The sequence below is a fragment of the Chinchilla lanigera genome, unplaced genomic scaffold, assembly GCF_000276665.1.
Source record: "Chinchilla lanigera isolate Chin_1 unplaced genomic scaffold, ChiLan1.0 scaffold00024, whole genome shotgun sequence".
In the NCBI taxonomy this organism is placed as follows: domain Eukaryota; kingdom Metazoa; phylum Chordata; class Mammalia; order Rodentia; family Chinchillidae; genus Chinchilla; species Chinchilla lanigera.
This window is the reverse complement of record NW_004955425.1, coordinates 19,929,735-19,949,704: the sequence shown is the minus strand read 5'-3', so window position 1 is coordinate 19,949,704 and position 19,970 is coordinate 19,929,735. Positions and strand designations below refer to the sequence as shown.

Here is a 19,970-nt window from a genome sequence, read left to right as displayed (position 1 = left end):
ATAGTGATAGTTTTACTTCTTCCTTTCCTATTCTTATTCATTTTATTTGTCTCTCTTGTCTAATTGCTCTAGCTGATGGTTCCAGAACTATATTGAACAAGAGTGGTAACAGCAGACATCCTTGTCTTGTTCCTGATTTTAAAGTAAAAGCTTTCAGTTTTTGTCCATTTAGAATGATGTTGACTGTTGAATTGTCATAGATGGCTTTGATTAGGTTGAGGTAAAGATCATCTATTCCTATTTTCTGTAGAGTTTTTATCATAAATGCATGTTGGACCTTGTTCAAAGCTTTTTCTGCATCTATTGAGATGATCATGTGGTTTTTGTCTTTGGCTCTATTGATATGGTGTAGAACATTTATAGACTTGTGAGTATTGAACCAATCTTGCATTCCTGGAATGAATCTGACTTGGTCGTGATGTATGATTTTCTTGATGATTTAATTTACTAGTATTTTATTGAGTATCTTTGCATCTATATTCATTAGGGAGATTGATCTGTAGTTCTCTCCCTTGGTTGGGTCTTTCTCTTGTTTTGGTATTAGTATGATACTTGCCTCCAGAAATGAGTTAGGGAGAATTGCTTCCTTTTCAATTTCATTGAATAGTTTGAGGAATATTGGTATTAAATCTTCTCTGAATTTCTTGTAAAATTCTATTGTGAATCCATCAGGGCATAGGCTTTTCTTTGTTGGTAGGTTTTTAATCATGGTTTCAATCACATTAATTGATATTGGGCTGTTCAGGATTTTTATATCTTCTTGATGTCAACCTTGGTAATTTGTACATATCTAGGAATCTGTTTATTTCTTCTGAGTTTTCTATCGTATGGGAGTAAAGATTTTCAAAGTAGGTATTAATGATCTTCTGAATTTCTGTAGTAATTTCATCCTTTTCATTCCTTATTGCATGAATTTGAGTTCTTTCTTTCCTTTTTTTTATAAGGTTGGTTAAGGGTTTATCAATTTTGTTTATTTTTCCAAAGAACCAACTCTTTGATTCATTTATTTTTGGGGTTTTTCTTCATCTCAATTGCATTAATTCCTGTCAGATCTTTATAATCTCCTCCCTTCTTTGGGCTTTGGGCTTGACTTGTTATGCTTTTTCAAAATTTAAGATGCAGCATTAGGGTATTTATTTGCTCTCTTTCTTTTTTCCTTATGTGTGAGTTCACTGCTATAAACTTCCCTCTGAGGACTGCTTTCATTGCATCCCACAGATTCTAGTAAGTTGTATTTACATTTTCATTTGTTCATATTTATTTTTTAATTTCTTCTGTGACCAGTTGGTTGTTCAGGAGGCTGCTGTTTAATTTCCAAGTATTTATGGAGTTTTTAGAGATCCTTTTGTCATTAATTTCCAATTTCATTGCACTGTGGTCAGATAATATGCATGGGATAATTTCAATTCTTTTGCATTTAGGTAGGTATGCTCTATGGGCTAGAATGTGATCTATTTTAGAGAAAGTCCCATGTGCAGCTGAGAAAAATGTGTATTCTGATGTTGTGGGGTGGAACACTCTGTATACACGTACTAAGTCTGTTTGTTCACAGTTTGGTTCAGATCTGTTATTTCCTTGCTGATTTTTTGTCCAGTTGACCTATCTGTTTGTGTCAGTGGGGTGTTGAGGTTCCCTCTTACAACAGTGTTATTAATTATATGGGTTTTCATGTCTGTTAAGATTTATCTTATATAGTTTGGAGCTCTGATATTTGGTGCATATGTGTTTATGATTGTTGTCCCATCATCTTGCAGTTTTCCCCTAACAAGTATGTAGTGACCGTCTTTATCTCTTTTGATTGTTCTTCATTTGAAGTTTACATTGTCTACAAATATAATAGCTATTCCTGCTTTTTTCTGGGATCCTGTTTCATGGAGAATTGTTTTCAACCCTTTGACTTTCAGTCTATGGATTTCCTTTTGAGCAAAATGTGTTTCCTGTATGTAGCGTATAGTTGGAATTAGTTTTTTAATCCACTCTGCCAGTCTGTTTCTTTTGACTGGTGAATTGAGGCCATTCACATTTATGGTTATAACCGATATGTGTTGATTTATCATTGTCATGTTATTTACTTGCATTGGTTTCCTACTTTTTCTGCCTGTTTACTTGCTTTCTCTTCCTGACAGTTCCTTTCTACTGTTGTTCTTGAAACTGCAGTCAGATTTTTCTCTGCCTAGAATGTCTTCTAATACTCTTTGCAATGCTGGTTTGGCACTCATGAAGTTCTTTAATTGTTCTTTGTTGTGGATCTATTTTATTTCTCCATTGAATTTGAGGGATAGTTTGGCAGGGTACATCAGTCTTGGTTGGAAGCTGTTCTGTCTCAGGAACTGTAATACTTCACTCCAAGCTCTTCTCGATTGGATGGTTTGGGTTGACAAGTATGCCATGATTCTGATGGGCTTTCCTTTATAGATAATTTGTTTCTTTTCTCTAGTAGCTTTTAATATTCTGTTCTTTTGCTGGAGATCTGGGAACTTGACTATTATATGTCTGGGTGTAGTTTTATTTTGGTTGTGTTTTGTTGGAGTTCTATATGCCTCATTTACTTGTATATCAGGTGCTGTTTCCATACTTGGGAAATTTTCTGTGTTATTTCTGCAAATATTCTTTTTATGTCAGTTGTGTTTTCTCCTGCCGTTTCATTGACTCCTATTAGTTGTACGTTATTTCTCTTTGCCTCATCTTGCAGCTGTTGAATTGATTTTTCCTGGATCCTTGTTGATTTTAAGAGATCCTTTCCTTCACAGTTGCTAGCTGCCATGCTGTTTTCAAAATCTGAAATTGTATCTTCAGCTTCATTCAAGTGGTTTTGGCAGCTTTCAATGGAAGCTTTGATTTCCTGAATGTCTCTTTGAATCTGGTTCATTTGTTCTAAGTCCTTTCTATATTTTTCATTTAATGTTTCAGTCCATTGCCTATGTTCTTCTGCTTTCTTATATGTTTCTTCTTCAGACATTCTGAGCAGTTCTTTCATTATTATTGTCATTTCATTTTTTACATGAGAGATTACTTCTGATCTGATCTCTTCTATGGTTTTATGGAACTGTTTCTTTACTTCCATTGCAATCATTTCAGCAATTTCAGGCATGTATTTACCAAGTTCTCCTATGTCATTGTCTCCTGGACTTGTTCTGAGTGGGGTAGACTTCTGGAATTGTGTTTCAGTCCTTCATCTTGTCATGTTTGATACTGGATGCAGAAAGCTCAGTTTTCTTCTTCAATGGGTGCACAGCAAAGGCCGCTAGTGACCCTAGTATTCCTGTTGGTCAGGTTTGCCCCTCCATGTCTGCTGTGATGCACTACCTAGTCTGGGGTTTTCTGGCAGTTGCTGAAGTGTATCTAGTTATTCCAGGTCTCAGACGTGGGCATTGGTGTCAGCTGATGGCAGACCTTGTGATCTAGCATCCCTTTCAGTTCAGGGCACACGTACAGCCTGGATTTGGGTTGCACTGGTAGCACAATCCTGGTCCAATAGACCTGTGTCCTCAGGCAGTTCAGGGTACAGGCAAAACTCAGACACGAACTGCAGGGTCCATAGTTTGTGGACCACCTGATTCTGTGTCTCCAGTCAGTTGAGGACATGTACAGGAGCCAGATGCAGGCCACACTGACAGCAATTACAGACTGCCCATGTCTGTGCCCTCCAGGAGGTTGGGGCACAAGGAAACACAGACTCGAACCATGGTACCAGCAGCTCTAGGAGCACCTGCTCACTCGGCACAGGGCACATGCAAGGAGGGTCCACACACTAACCCCAGTGAGAGCAGTCCGTGGGCCTTCTGAGTGAGGAACTCTTGTCTGCTGTGGGTGCACAGAGGGCAGAGACTCAGACTGTAGATCCTGAAGGCTTATTGATAAGATGACATTTGTGTTAGTAGAGTTCAAAGAAGAATATTAGACTGGGAAATAAATTGCTTCATAATTTCTTTGTTGAAATTTTAAAGTAATATTAAGTGTCTCTTCTGTGGTCATTTTGTATACATTTTTTGCTTCTACATTTATTCTTTTTTTGAGTTCATAAAACTGCAGATAGTGAAGTTGTCCTAACTGTGGTCACATAAGTAAATGTCAAATTGAAAAATGTTGGTTTTGTACCATATTGACAATTTTCTACTTTTTCTTTACTGTGGTTCTTTTTCATAAACTACATGTTAAGTAGGTCATGAATGGTGGGTTTAAAGAAATGAATGGTGGGTTTGGAGGTATTGAGAAGGGCATAAAGTAGATACACAGGATTTCTTTCTAATGTCTTGGAATACAATTTTTTATAGTCAGTGCTTCTCCAAATACACTACTTTGAAGACTCAGAAAAAGAGAAATAAGCTAATTTATCAATGTTCTTTCAATGTCCTCTTGGGATGTTTCTCCCTATAGTATGTTCATTGTATTCTGCCAAACCAAATGTTCCAAAAAGAGCTTGTTCCTAGACAATAGCTTGAGAATTGCTATTTTAGGAAGGACTTGCCTCCTTTTCTAGTAACTTTTAGTGAGACAGAATGCCTGACAATTTTTAGTATCCAAGTGGTGTAAATTCTGTGAATTCAGCATGTTTAATCTAAATTACTCACTGATCTTGCTTTCAATGGCAGTTTCACACACCACCAACTCTACAAATCATATGAAGCACAATATAAATGGATATCCACATGACAGAACATTATTATCTTAGTAATTTACTAGGTAGTATTGTGTAATTCTGAGTTGTCTTTTCTCAGAGATCTTCCAACCTGAGCACAATATGTTTTCATTTTTTCCCCCTTTTGCTTAGTATCATCATTTATAGTTAATATTCCTTACATAATGAAATTTGTATTAGAAAAATGTGGCCTTTTATTTTTAAATGGTTTTTTACTCCCTGTAATAAAAAGAATGCCAAAACATCTAGGCAACAAAAACAGGTAAATGAAAAAAATCTTAATATATTATTACTCTTATAAAGATAGTTAATGAAATGAAAAAGTAAGGAATCTACTTTATGCTGTTTCCCTTTGTGATAATGATCTATCTGGAAAACCTCTTAAGTAATCTGTTAATTTCAATGAATCTTTTATTTTTGAGACAGATGGATAAATAGGTAGATGTACAGAAGAGATATAACATCAACCACAGAAAACTTCCGTGAAAATTTAAACATTATGCTGCCATAACACACTTGATACATTACCAGGATTAGTCAGGCACAGTACTGTTCTTTCTCTCTGAGGATTATGATATCTTAAAACTAACTTTCACTCATTTGAGTTTAGCACCAACCATTGGTCCTATGCCCAGAAATTAGAGCTCAAACTTACCTCTAGTTCTTCAGTTCAAACCAAAATGAAGCTATAGAAAGGTGCTATTTTCATTCTTGACCTTTTCTTAGGCAGTGTTAGGTCCATAAACAAATGTTAAGTAGATAGTTAAACCACATTGGCATGAAGAAACACCACATCCATAGCCTTCCAAGAACATTTATATGTCTTAAGATTACTGGAGCAGGATCAGAGAATTATGAATATGCTTGTAAGGGAGAAGAAACTTATGAGACAAGGTGAGAATGTAGGAATAGGTGAAGAGAGTTATGAAAAGGAAAGCTGAGGCACAGTGTTTCAAGAGAGGCAGGGAGTGTTTGAGGTCTTTGACATTGGAGCATGGAGTGTGGGTTCTACAGGTTCAGAGATGTGGGAGGTCTATGAAGTGAGGTTAAATAATTGTGAAGCAAAGACAAAGTTAAGGCAGTTAATCTTTGCTAATAGGTAAAAAAGATAATCATAAGGCATATGTCAAAGGAATAAGTTACTGCCATGGTAATTTTAAAAAGTGACTAAGACACTTTTCTTTTGTTCCACAGATATAAAATATGTAAAATTTATGATCTGAGATAGTGAAACTAGCTTTCAGGACATGTCAAAGCAGCCATGAATTCTAAGTTTTTTTCATTTCCAAAAGAAGCATTACTGTGTAGGGAGAAAATAGAGGAGACTTATAAAACAATTATCAAAGAAAAAAATGCAATGTCTTGCAATGGAAAAATAAAAACATTCTATTTATAAGAAAAGAAGCTCAAATTGATTTTCATGTACTCACTTTTCTGTAAAAGATACTAATGGTGATTGACCACATGAGCAGAAAAAAGATGCTGGTATTACACCACCCTTCCCTTCTGCCAGTACAAAACCAGAGATTCAGACACTTTGCATACACATCAGCCGTGGATCTGCATTCTCTGGCAGCTTCTGATTGCATGGAAAATTTCACCATAGATGATTATCATTTCTTATAGTATCTCTGGAGGAAAAGATCCTACATTTGGGTGAAAATATTTAATCTATTACAGCAGGTCAGTGAAGTTTTAGTGATAACATTGGGGTAGGTATATGCTGAACATTAAATATATAGCTAACATAGACAATAGTGCTCAATATTTGCATAAAATTTCTCCACATATTTGTTCTGTTGTTTGATGCTATTGTCATGGTGTGTACTTCTTTTCTTTACCATCACTACTCAAGGGTTGAATTAAAAATGTTCATGGAAGTAAAAAGAGAAAGAATTCATTTTCTTAGGGATAGAGGACAGTGTTTTGGAATATGAATAGTGGTAGAATGTTTGCAAAAGCCTGAATCCTCAGGTGAAACTCTGGATAAATTTTCTCTTGAGAACAGTACTACAGTATAAGTAATCCAACATTTGTGAACGTATTAAATTTGACAGTATGATACTTCTGAAATTCCAGGTGGGAATTGCCTAAGAACTTTGCCAACAAAAGACTAGTAATCATAACCCTGAACTATGCTGTTCTACTAGAGGACTCCTTTCTGACATTTCATTAAGATTCATCAATGTGTGCTCACTTTGGCAGCACATATACTAAAATTGAAATGAAACAGAGAAGATTAGTATGGTCCTAGTGCAAGGCTGTCACATAAATTTGTGAAATGTTCCATATTTTTAGATCTAAATATTAAAACAAAAACACTAAGTCTGCTGGAAGACAGAAAAGTAGACCTCTTGAAGATATAGGTATAGGCAAATACTATGAACAAATCTCCTATTGTATGAGAAATATTACAAAGAATCAACAACTGGGATCTCACCTTATTGAAAAGATTTGCACAGCAAAATACATCATCAACAGACTGAAGAGACAATCCACAAGAGTTCTGAAAAATCCTTTTGTCAGCTGTTCCTCAGACAAAATACTAATATCTAAAATATATAAAGAGCTCAAAAGAATCAGAACCTCCAAACTGAAAGACCCAATCCACGATTCGCATCTGGGCTTTACTTGCGCTCTGACCTTCTGGGGGTCACAGACACAGGTGGTTCATGATCACTGCCAGTGCAGCCCACGTCTAGCTCCTGTGCACACCCTGAGCTGACTGGAGACACAGAATCATGCAGTCCCTGACCCACTAATATCACGGTTCACAGCTGAACAATGAGAGAACCAGGTATTTCCCATCTACTTCCTGAGGGCAAAGCAGGTGACCCACGACCCCGCTGCCATTACAGTCTGAGTCTCCACCATCTGTGCACCCTGTGCAAACAGGAGATCCTCACTCAGAAGGCCCATGAACTGCTAACACCAGGGTTCACATTTGGGCCCTCCCTGCACATGCCCTGCAGCGAATGAAGTATTAGAGCAGGCAATTCACAAACTGTTGCAACTGAGGTTCGTGTATGGGCTTTACTTGTGGCCTGATCTCCTGGAGGTCACAGACACAAGTGGTCCTTGATCACTGCCAGTGAAGCCCACTTCTGGCTCCTACACATGCCCTGAACTGCCTGTAGACACAGAATCAGGTGGTCCACAAACTGTTGACCCTGTGGCTCATGTCTGGGTTCTGTTTGCACCCTGAAATGCCTGAGGACACAGAACCACTAGTCTATGATTGTGCCACCAGTGGAACCTACTTTTGGGTTCATACTCATGCCCTGACCTGCGAGGGGACACTGGATCAGATGGTCTGCCATCAGCTGACATGACAGGTCATGTCTGAGACCTGGGAGAAATAGGTACACTTCACCATCTGCTGGAAGACCCCACACTAAGCAGCGCATCTCAGCAGACACTGAGGGATAAGCCTGACCACCAAGAAAACTAGGGACACTAGCAACATTTGCTGAGCTTCCAGGGAAGAGGGAGACTGAGCTGTCTGTCTCCAGCATCAAACAGGACAAGATGAAGGACTAAAACACAGTCTCAGAACTCCACCCCACTCAGAACAAGTCCAGGAGAACTTGGTAAACACACACCTGAAATTGCTGAAATGATTGCAGTGGAAGTAAAGAAACAACTCCATCAGGCCATAGAAGAGATCAGATCAGAAATAATCTCTTGGGCAAAAAATGAAATGACAATAATAATGAAAGAATTGCTCAGCACATCTAAAGAAGAAATATATAAAAAATAGATGAAGATAGGCAACAGATGGAAATTTTAAATGAACAATATAGGAATGAACTAGAACACATGAAACAAAGTCAAAGCTTCCATTGAAAGCTGCCAAAACCACTTGAATGAAGCTGAAAATAGAATTTCAGATCTTGAAGACAGCATGGCAGCCAGTGATTGTGGAAGAAATGATCTCTTAAAATCAACAAGGATCCAGGAAAAATCAATTCAACAGCTGCAAGAAAAGACAAAGAGGAATAACATAAGACTAATAGTCAATGAAACAGCAGGAGGCAACACAACTGACGTAAAAAGAATATTTGCAGAAATAATAGCAGAAAATTTCCCAAGCATGGAAACAGAAATGATATACAAGTAAATGAGGCATATAGCACTCCAACTAGTCATAACCAAAATAAGACTACACCCAAACATATAATAATCAAGATCTCTGATCTCCAGCAAAAGAACAGAATATTACAAACTGCTTGAGAAAAGAAACGGATCACCTATAAAGGAAAGCCCATCAGAATCAGGACAGGCTTCTAAACACAAACCATCCAATCGAGAAGCACTTGGAGCAAAGTATTACAGGTCCTGAGACCAAAAGCTTCCAACCAAGACTGATGTATCCCACCAAATTATCCCTCAAATTCAACAGAGAAGTAAAATATTTCCATGATAAAGAACAACTGAAGAATTTCATGAGTGCCAAACCATCCTTACAAAGAGTACTAAAAGATATTCTAGACAGAGAAAAAAAATGACCACAATTTCAAGAACAACAATAGAAAGGAACCCTCAAGCAGAGCAAGTGATTAAACAGGTAGAAAAAATAGGAAACCAACAGCAAGTAAATAACATGACAATGATAAGCCAACACATTATCAGTTATAAGCATAAATGTAAATGGCCTCAATTCACCAGTCAAAAGAAACAGACTGGCAGAGTGGATTAGGAAACAAAATCCAACAATATGCTGTATATGGGAAACATGTTTTACTCAAAAGGATATCCATAGACTGAAAGTCAAAGGATGCAAAACAATTCTCCATGCAACAGGATCCCAGAAAAAAGCAGGTATAACTATTATATTTGCAGACAATGTAAACTTCAAACCAAGAACAATCAAAAGAGACAAAGAAGGTCACTACATACTTGTTAGGGGAAAACTGAAGAGGAATTGATAACCATCATAAACATGTATGCACCAAATATCATACCAATAAACTATATAAGACAAACCTTAACAGATATGAAATCCAAATAATTAATATCAGTATTCTAAGAGGGGACCTCAACACTCCATTGACACAAAGAGATAGGTCAACTAGATAAAAAATCTGCAAAGAAATAACAGATCTGAACCAAAGCTGTGAACAAATGGACTTAGTAGATGTTTATAGCGTGTTCCATCCCACAACATCAGATTACACATTTTTCTCAGCTGCACATGGGATTTTCTCTAAAATAGATCACATTCTAGCCCATAGAGCATACCTACCTAAATGCAAAAGGATTGAAATTATTCCATGCATATTATCTGACTACAGTGCAATGAAACTGGAAATTAACAACAAAAGGAACTCAAAAAATTCCATAAACACTTGGAAATTAAATGACAGCCTCCTGAACAACCAATGGGTTACAGAAGAAATTAAAAAATACCTACAAACAAATGAAAATGTAAATACAACTTACTAGAATCTGTGGGATGAAATGAAAGCAGTTCTCAGAACAAAATTTATAGTGGTGAACTCACACATAAGGAAAACAGAAAGAGAACAACTAAATAGCCTAATGCTGCACCTCAAACTTTTAGAAAAGAATAACAAGTCAAGCCCAAAGCCCAAAGAAAGGGAGGAGATTATAAGATCAGGACAGAAATTAATGCAATTGAAATGAAGAAAACTCTACAAAAAATAAATGCCTCAAAGAGTTGGTTCTTTGGAAGAATAAACAAAATTGATAAACCCCTAGCCAACCTTATCAAAAAAAAGAAAGGAAAGAACTCAAGTTCATGCAATAAGGAATGAAGAGAATGAAATAACTACAGATCCTAAAGATATTCAGAAGTTCATTAATACCTACTTTGAAAATCTTTACTCCCATAGGATAGAAAACTCAGAAGAAATGGACAGATTCGTAGATATGTACGCATTACCAAGGTTGACATCAAGAAGATATAAAAATCCTGAACAAGCCAATATCAGTTAATGAGATTGAAAATGTGATTAAAAACTTACTGACAAAGAAAACCCCAGCCCCTGATGGATTCACAGTAGAATTTTACAAGAAATTCAGAGAAGATTTAATACCAATATTCCTGAAACTCTTCAATGAGATTGAAAAGGAAGCAATTCTCCCTAACTCATTTTTGGAGGCAAGTACACTGATACCAAAACAAGAGAAAGACCCAACCAAGGGAGAGAACTACAGATCAATCTCCCTAATGAATATAGATGCAAAGATACTCAATAAAATACTAGCATATTGAATGCAGCAAATCATCAAGAAAATCATACACCATGACCAACTCAGATTCATTCCAGGAATGCAGGGATGGTTCAGTATTCACAAATCAATAAATGTTATACACCATATCAATAGAGCCAAAGACAAAAACCACATGATCATCTCTACAGATGCAGAAAAAGCTTTTGACAAAGTCCAGCATGCATTCACAACAAAAACCTTACAGAAAATAGGAATAGATGGTCTTTACTTCAATATGATCAAAGCCATCTCTGACAAACCAATAGCCAACATCATACAAAATGGACACACACTGAAAGCTTTTACTTTAAAATCAGGAACAAGGCTAGGATGTCCACTGCCACCACTCCTATTGAACACAGTTCTAGAAGCATTAGCCAGAGCAATTAGACAAGAGAGAAATAAAAGGAATAAGAATAGGAAAGGAAGAAGTAAAATTATCACTATTTGCAGATGACATGATACTTTACATGGAAGACCTCAAAAACTACACAAGAAGACTCCTTGAATTAATCGACAAATTCAGCAGTGTAGCTGGATACAAAGTCAGCACCCAAAAATCAATAGCATTCCTATACACAAACAACAAACAGACTGAGAGAGAAATTAAGGAAACCATACCTTTCACAATAGCATGAAGAAACTGAAATATTTAGGAATCAATCTAACAAAAGAAGCAAAAGAACTATTCAATGAAAACTGCAATACTCTGAAAAAAGAGATCAAAGAGGATTTCAATAAATGGAAAAATATTCCTTGCTCATGGATAGGAAGAACCAACATTGTGAAAATGGCCATACTCCCAAAATTGTACAGATTCAATGCATTTCCTATTAAAATACCATTAGCATACCTCACAGATCTAGAGAAAATATTCCTTAAATTCATCTAGAACCAGAAGAGACCCAGAATAGCAAAAGCAATCCTGGGCAACAAAGATAAGTCAGGTTGATTTACAATCCCTGACCTGAAATTATACTACAAAGTGTGGCTATTATCGAGAAACCAACCAATAACGAATGCTCGTGGGGGAGTGGGGAAAAAGGAACACTTCTCCACTCTTGGTGGGAGTATAGATTGGTGAAACTACTGTGGAAATCATTTGGAGATTCCTCAAAAACTAAAAGTAGAGTTTTCATTCAATCCAGTTATTTTCCTTCCCCATATCTTCCTGAAAGAATGAAAAGCATCATGCCACAGTGATATATGCATATCCGTGTTTATAGCAGCATAGTTTGCAATTGTTAAGTCCTGGAAACAGACCAAATGCCCATCAACTGATGAATGGAGAAAGAACATGTGGTCTTTTTATATAGTAGAGTACTGTTCAGATATAAAGAAAGACAAATGAGACATTTCTAGCTAAATGGATGCACCTTGAGACCATATTCTTAAGTGAAATAAATTGGGCATGTGTTTAAATATTTCATGGCTTCGCTGGTGTGAGAAATCAAAAGTGTAAATAAGAACCAAAATGTATAAGATGGATTTTGTGAAATAGGAAGAAAATGTTCAAATGGGAAGGGAAATAGACAGGGGGAAGGAGAAAGGAACGAAGGGAAAAGAAAAAGAAAGACAAAGAAGAAAAAATGGAAACAGCTTTTGTAAATAAGGAGGGGAAGAGGGGTAAAAGGGAAAGGAGGAAAATAGGAAATAAAGAAGAATGAAGATGTATTATATGCAGGCACACAGTCCCTATGGTGAATATGATCATTATCTATATCTAAATCATACAAATAAAATTAATTAATAAAAATTAATCAATATTGGGGTCTTCTTTTTTACAACCAGACATTGGACTTTGAAACCTTAATTTCTATGGCTAGAAAGTTTTGCTCCTTCCCCAGAGTTCCATGGGCAGCAAAGGGCCATGGTGAGGTTAACACAAATACCCTGTCCTAGCTGTTTTGCCTGCTGATGATTGGCCCTGTCAAGTTACATTTTGTCTTGGTCTTGTCTTCCTCATTTGTGATGTGAAGTGATTGGAATATAGGGTCTCCTATATTTCTCCCTATTCTAACACTACAACTCCTGACATTGTGGAGGCTCTGTTTGAACTGATACATAGGGTTATCTGGGTTATCCAAGAAGATTTATTTAAGAAGTTTTGATGGTCAATGGAAAGTGAATTTAGGGATCCTGGAAAAGTTATTATTTTTTGGACCATATTATATAGCAATTATTTATATACATTATTGCATGAAATTCTCACAACTATATGACCGTATGGTAGCAGAATAATGATCCCTCTCCAACTGTTCAAGTAATAATTGTGTAACCTATAAGTACGTTAAGTTACATGGCAAAAGAGAATTAAGATTGCAGATGGAATCATGGTTGATAATCATTTGACCTTAAAACATGGAGATTAGGGATAGGTATGTAGCTCAATGGTAGAGCACTTGCCTAGCATGAATGAGGCCCTGGGTTTGACTCCTGGGACCATATACAAAAAATAGTAAAATATGGAGATTATCCTGGATTATTTGGATGGACCCAATGTAATCACAAAGATTTGAACAGCAGGAGAGGCAGAATCAAGCGATGGCAGCATGACAAGGACTTTGCTCACCTTAAAGATATAAGGTCATGGGGCCAATTCCAGAAGATGGACAAAGCCAGGAAACATTTTCTCTTAAAGCTTCCTGAAGGGATCCAGCTCTGCCAGCACCTTGAATAAAGCCTATTTTGGACTTCTCGCCAGAGTTGTAAGATGACAAATTTATGTTGTTTACAGCCATAAGATTTGTGTAATTTGGGGTTACAGCAGCAAAAGAACACTAAGAACAACAGATATTTTTATTCTTATTTTGTAAATGTGAGAACTGAGTCTTAAAGCAGTTAAAGAAGATTCTCCTGGCCATAAAGCTAGTTAAGGGAAGAGGATTCAAATCCAGTGTTTATTATTGCTTCCAAAGTCTGTACGTCAACTGAGTTTCTTTCTTGGTTTCCTAGACCATCCACACATCTTCTTGACCAAACCTTTACATCTAGAAAGAGACCACACTCCTTTCCATCCAGAGCCTTGGGAGTGTCCACAGTTATGCATTGTGAAATCTTTAGTGCAGCTGAAAGTAAAGGTGAAACGTCTTGTTTGCAAGACATTTCTTATGTCAGCAGCCCTCCTTTGCTATCCATTGCAAACTGCTTCCACCTCCACCCATTTCTGAAGCACCAAAACCCACTTTCCTTGAATGCTTACTTTCCAATCTCCTTAGGAAATGTTAAATGGAGTCTGAACAGAAGTAATCCAGGAGACACATATTCTTTTTTGGTGCTGTCTGCCAGAATTGGCTAACTATTTTTAGGGCAGGAGAAAATGGGTCAGCAGTCCATAATTCAGAAGTCACCCTCGTTACATTCCTCTTAACATCTTTCATTTACTTTGTGGCTTAAAAATGTATGTTATGGTTGACACATTGCATCATCTGGAAGTCTAGAAGCTTAACTAAGTACTTCAGCGTTCTACATCCTGGGGTGTAGAGGACATGCCCTTGCTGCTCTAGGATGTTTTTCACTGTTTCAACTTGAGAAGTTAGAAGGTTAACTAAGTGACTCAGCAGGGGGCCAGGGTCCTCACTGTGTAAGCATCCTGAGGAAGGCATGGAGATTACGTGAGTGTTACCCGCCCCTCCTCCCAGGTGGGGATGGCTTGCTTACAATATATGGGAGAAAAACAGGCCCTGCTACCCTGCCTTGGATCCAACCGATTACAGACTGCAGCCTCGACAAACTGTGAGCTAAATAAACCTTTCCTTCCTTCATTTGGGGTGTCGGGTATTTTGTCTCAGCAATGAGGGAAAAGTAACCAAGACAAAATGCTCTTGAGGTAAACGGCAGTTAGCCATCCTTTATAGGAATGTTGTCATTGAGAACATGTATTATAAATTACCCTAAATACATACAATAGCATTTAAAACACAATTTGATCAAAAATTGAGGCTTGGCAATATTTACAGCTGATTAGTGAAATAGACAATGTTGCAATTGTTGACAACATTGCTGACTTTCATACCATCTAAATGGTGGTTTTAGCCCTGTCTCTTGAGCAAAAAATGGGATGATTTGAATAAATCAATTTAGTTCTGTTTGTTTTATGAGCTGTATAGAAGTTGAAGACCAGGTTTATGATGTATTTTGCACATTTCCCGTAAGTCTTTCCTGGAAGCCTAAGATGGGTTATCAGAAAAAGGGAGGGCAAGGTTCATTATCCTAGAAATATTACTAACCATAGAAGCACTCAGCAGCTGAGGATTTAAATATTTTGCGAGTTTGTTTTAAATGAACTTGCATATACTTCAGACACAAATGAAACATTTTTTCCTGGTAACAACTGAGATAAGAACCTCATAATTGTCCCTGGTCCATTTTTATTGTTTTGCATCACCACACTTACAGGTGTAAGGATTTTTGTAAAACCTGAATTAGAACCTGATTTTCCTTTTCTCTGTTTTGGTTTTGTGGTGCTGGGTTGGATTCAGGGTCTTGCACAAGCTCTGCACCACTACACTGTGTCTCTAGGCTCTGTACCTTATTTTGCGACAGTGTCACACTAAGTTGTCCAGGCTGGACTGGAGTATCAGAGCCGCTGCTTCAAGACCCCTGGGTGCTGGCACTATGCTGTGCACTGCTGCTCCTGACTCTGTGTTCTGCTTTTGATCTCTAGGGTCGACTTATTATTGAGTGTGGATATTGAAATATGAATTGCTTGATTTAAAAATTCTTTTATTTTAGAAGTTTTATATCTACAGAAAAGTCACAAATAGGTAAGGGAAGAATTCTTTCTTCCAGTTTCTTCTACTATAACATCTTATTATGATATCTTTGTCACAGGTAAGAAACCAACACTGATACATTATTAACTAAAATAATACTTTATTCCTATCTCCTTTATTGTTCCTCTAGAGTCTTTTTTTCTGTTCCAGGATCCAATCCAGGATTTCACATTATACTTAGTCACCATATGTCTTTAGTCTCTGGTCTGCCGGTCTCTCAGACTTCCTTTGTCTTTCTTGATTTTGACAATTTTTAGAAGTACTGGTCAGGTATTTTGTAGAATAGTCCTTGTGTTAATCAACTTTCCATCACTACAACAAAATACTAGAGATAATCAATATAAAGAGAAAATGGTTATTTATTCTCACCCTCTGGATGCTCCAGTCCATGATGGACTGTCCTGTTGCTTCCACCCTGTGGTGAGGTAACACATGCTGTGAGCGTGTGTGGGAGCAGAAAAACCATCACCTCATGGTCAGGAAGCAAAAAAAAAAAAAAAAAAAAAAAAAAGAAGGGGCCAGGGTTCCACAGTGCTATTCAAAGGCATGCCCAGTGACCCAAAGACCTCCCAGTAGGCTCCACCTTTTTTCCTATGAATTAAGTAATTCTATATACTTTCCTTTTTTGTTTCATATCTTTTTGTTTGTTTGTTTTTTGAGATAGAGATTCACTATGTAGCTCAGGCTGGCCTTAAACTCCTTATGTAGTGCAGGCTGGCCTTGAATTTATGAAAATCCTCCTGCCTCAGCCTCCCAAGTGCTGTGATTACAGGCACATGCCACCACACCCAACTTAGTGCATGTTGTTTATACAGGTTAATGAGCATAATTTTGGCAGATTTATATATATACACACAACACACTTTAATCATTTTCATTCCCCCTTTTTTCCTGTGCCTCCCACAGTTTCACATATTTTGGAAGAGTTTCAATATGTATATTTTGATTATGTCCAGTCCTCCATCACCTGCTTTTGCATCCTTTCCCCACTCTCCCTTATTCCCTTCTTTGTATTTAATAGTCTCCCTGTTACTTTCTTGCCATCATTTTAGATTCCATATTTCAGGGAGAATATGTGATATTTATTTTACTGAGTCTGGCTTATTTTACTCAACAAAATGATTTCTAGACTCAGTTTCTTGCAAATGAAAAAATTGTGCTCTCTATGGTTGAATAATTATCCACTGTTTATATACACCATATTTTCCATTTATCTGTTGCTGGCCACCTAGGTTATTCCCATATCTTGGCTATTGTGAATTGTGTCCCAATAAACATGGGTATGTAGGTATCCCTGCATTAGGTACATACCAAAGATTGGCATAACTACATCAACTATTACCTTTATGTTATTTTTCTGAGGAGCTGCCATTCTGATTCCATAGTGTCTGTACTAATTTATATTCTTAGCAGCAGTGTAGAATTCCTTACCCTCTATGTCTTTGCCAGAGTTTATTATTTTTTAAAAATTTGTTAGTCTCAATGTAGTTTTAATTTGTATTTCTCTGATGCCTGAAGATGTTGAATATTTCTTCATATTTTGGTTATGTGTACTTCTCTTGAGAAATGTCCATTTTTTTACCCATTTATTGACTAGATTATTTGATTTTTTTGCTGTTAAGTTTTTTGAGTTCTTTACGTATTCTAGGTATTAATTCTCCTCCAAAAGAGTAGCTGACAAAGATTTTCTTCCGTTCTGTATGCTGTGCCTTCACTGTCAGCTGTTTTCTTTGCTGTGCAGAAACTTTAATTTCTTATAACCCCAGTTGTTGATTCTTGCTATTGTCACCCGTGTCATTGAAATCTGATTCAGGAAATCTTTGTCTGTGCTTATGACTTCAAGTGTTTCCCTTATGTTTTCTTTTAGCAGTTTTGATGTTTTGGCTTTGGTCTATTCTGATCTATTTTGTACAGGGTGAGAGTTAGGGATCTAATTTTAATCATCCACAAGTGTGTATCCAGTTTTCCCTGCACCATTTGTTAAAAAGATTGACTTATTTCCAATGTATATTTTTGGTTCATTTATTTAGAGTCAGATGGCTGTGTTTACATTGGTTTGTTTATCTATTTGTCCTTTACTCTGTCTATTTTTGTTTTAGTGTCATATTGCTTTTGTTACTATGGTTTTGTAGTATCATTTGACATCAGAAATTGTGATGCCTTTATTCTTGATCTTTTTGCTTAGAATTGCTTTGAGTATTCTGGGTCTTTCTGTTTATATATGAACTTTAGGATAGTCTTTTTTCTAGTTCTATGAAAATTGTCTTTGGAACTTTTATGGGGATTACATTGAACCTGCAGATCACTTTTGGTAGTATGGCCATTTTGAAAACATTGATTCCATAAACTTGCAAACATGGGATCTCTTTTCATCTTCTAGTGCCTTTTGTGTGTCTTTTTCAAATACTTCCATAAGCATCATGCACTTTTCATTGTAGACGTCTTTCATCTCTTGTTAGATTGAGCCCTAGGCTTTTTCTTTTAAAGAAGCTATCATAAATGGTTTTCCTGAATTTTTTTTCAGCTGGCCCATTACTGGTGTATACTAAAGCTATTGAGTTTTAAATGTTGATTTTATATATATCCTGCTACTTTGCTGAATTCATTTAGCAGTTCTAAAAGTTTTTGTTGGAATGTCTGGGATCTTCTAAGTATAGTGTCATATTATCTGGAAACAAGCATTATTTGACTTCTTCTTTTCTTATTTACTTTTTTGTTGCCTGAATAAGATATCTGACACCCACAGGTTAAAGGAGGAAAGGTTTATTTTTAGCTCATAGTTTGTTGAGTTTGCAGTCTACAGTCAACTGGCTTCAAAGCAGGGCAACATGGCAGAGAGGCATGGCAGAGGAGAAACAGTCCATGGCAGGGCAGGCAGGAAGCAGTAGCAGCAGCTTTCCTTTTCATTCCCCCTTTATCCCATTCAGGCTATAAGCAAATTGGTTGGTGCCACTCACATCCAGGGTGGGTCTTTTGTCTTCAGTAAATTCATTCAGTCATACCTAGAACTATGTTAAACCAATCAGTGGACTAATTTGTTATCACACACCTTTAATCCATATTCAGACATTTTAGATCCAGCCACCTCCACAAAGCCCACCTATAAGCGCACGAGGCTTCAGAGAGACATCTAGTTACAAGCCATAACACTTTCCTATTGTATCCCCTTTACATATTTCTCTTCCTAGCTAAAACTTTAAGAACTATGCTGAATAGAAGCGGTAAGAATAGACATCCTTGCTTTTTCCTGGTATTTCCTGGTTTTTCCTCACACAGAATAATATTTGCTGAGTGTGTCAAAGACATTACAGATGTAAACCATAACATTCCACTCCTGGACTGCCAAAGGCTCATGTTCATCTTATTATGCAAAATGCATTTAGTCTATCTCTAAGAGTTATCAAAGTCTTAACAGTTCCTGCACTGCTGAAAAATCCAAGTCCAAAAATCTTTTCTGAGTCTGAAAGTAAACCCTCAGCCATGAGGCCCTGCAGAAATAAAAAAGTAAACATTTCCCTCTCAAAAGGAGATGCTTAAGGGGAGTAGACATAAATTAGGCCAAATCATGACCACAGTCCAGCAGGGCAAATGTTAAATCTGTAGGCTGCATGTCCAGCACCTAGGGCAGGTTATGGTTGGATATGAACTCCAAAGGGCTTGGCCAGCTCTGCATGGCCAACATTGCTTGTTACAGCCCACATGGCTGGCCTTGCTCACTGCCTATGGCTTTATGGCTTTCCTCAATTCATGTTCCCAACAGACATTTCATGTTCCTGTCATTTCCAATTTCCTGGGGTCTCCCCATTGTTTTGTTTCTTTTTGCTTCACTCTCATACCTTTATACATTACCTTCTCTTGGGCTCCTCTCAGGGACTGTGCCCCTGTCTCAGATTTTTGCCTGGCCTCCCAGATCTTCTTCTAAAATCTGCATGGAAGCCTCTGCCATTCCATAAATTTTGTATTGTGTATGGTTGAAAGACCAGCACTAGATGATGACACCAATGTCAGCCACAAATTTGGTGACAGCAATAGCAGAACCCATTTGGACCATGGCTTCAGCATTTTACCTGTGCTTCTTTCTTGGCCAAACAACAGCTTTTTGACCTCTTTCAACTCCTTTGCTTTTTGCTGCTGATTGTCACTGTAGATTTGGCTAAAAGCTACTAGCAATACTTTTCCCACAATTTGAGCTCTCTTGGAATTTTCTCCCTCAGATTTGTTAGTCTGCCACCTTTAAATTCAGCCTTTGGACATGTGTAAAACACAGGCAAATTCTTTGCCAAAGTGAAACATGCATGGTTTCTAGTCCAACTGCCAAA

The 19,970-nt window shown here is 37.2% G+C and overlaps 1 protein-coding gene and 1 long non-coding RNA gene across 7 annotated transcripts in view; one reads left to right on the top strand and one right to left on the bottom strand.

The window, feature by feature from the left end:
- The window catches only part of Ctnna3 (catenin (cadherin-associated protein), alpha 3), a 1,502,556-nt gene that overhangs the window by 176,496 nt on the left and 1,306,090 nt on the right, over positions 1 to 19,970 (top strand). The window lies entirely within an intron of this gene.
- LOC102027877 overlaps positions 1 to 19,970 on the bottom strand; it is a 76,697-nt gene that overhangs the window by 17,102 nt on the left and 39,625 nt on the right. For 2 of the 3 annotated variants that reach the window (XR_261157.2, XR_261156.2), the window contains exon 4: positions 15,139 to 15,963. The exons of the other annotated variant lie outside the window; for it this stretch is intronic. This is a non-coding gene — a long non-coding RNA (uncharacterized LOC102027877). Of the gene's footprint in view, positions 1 to 15,138; positions 15,964 to 19,970 lie in introns of those variants that run through there. 3 annotated transcript variants of the gene reach the window in all.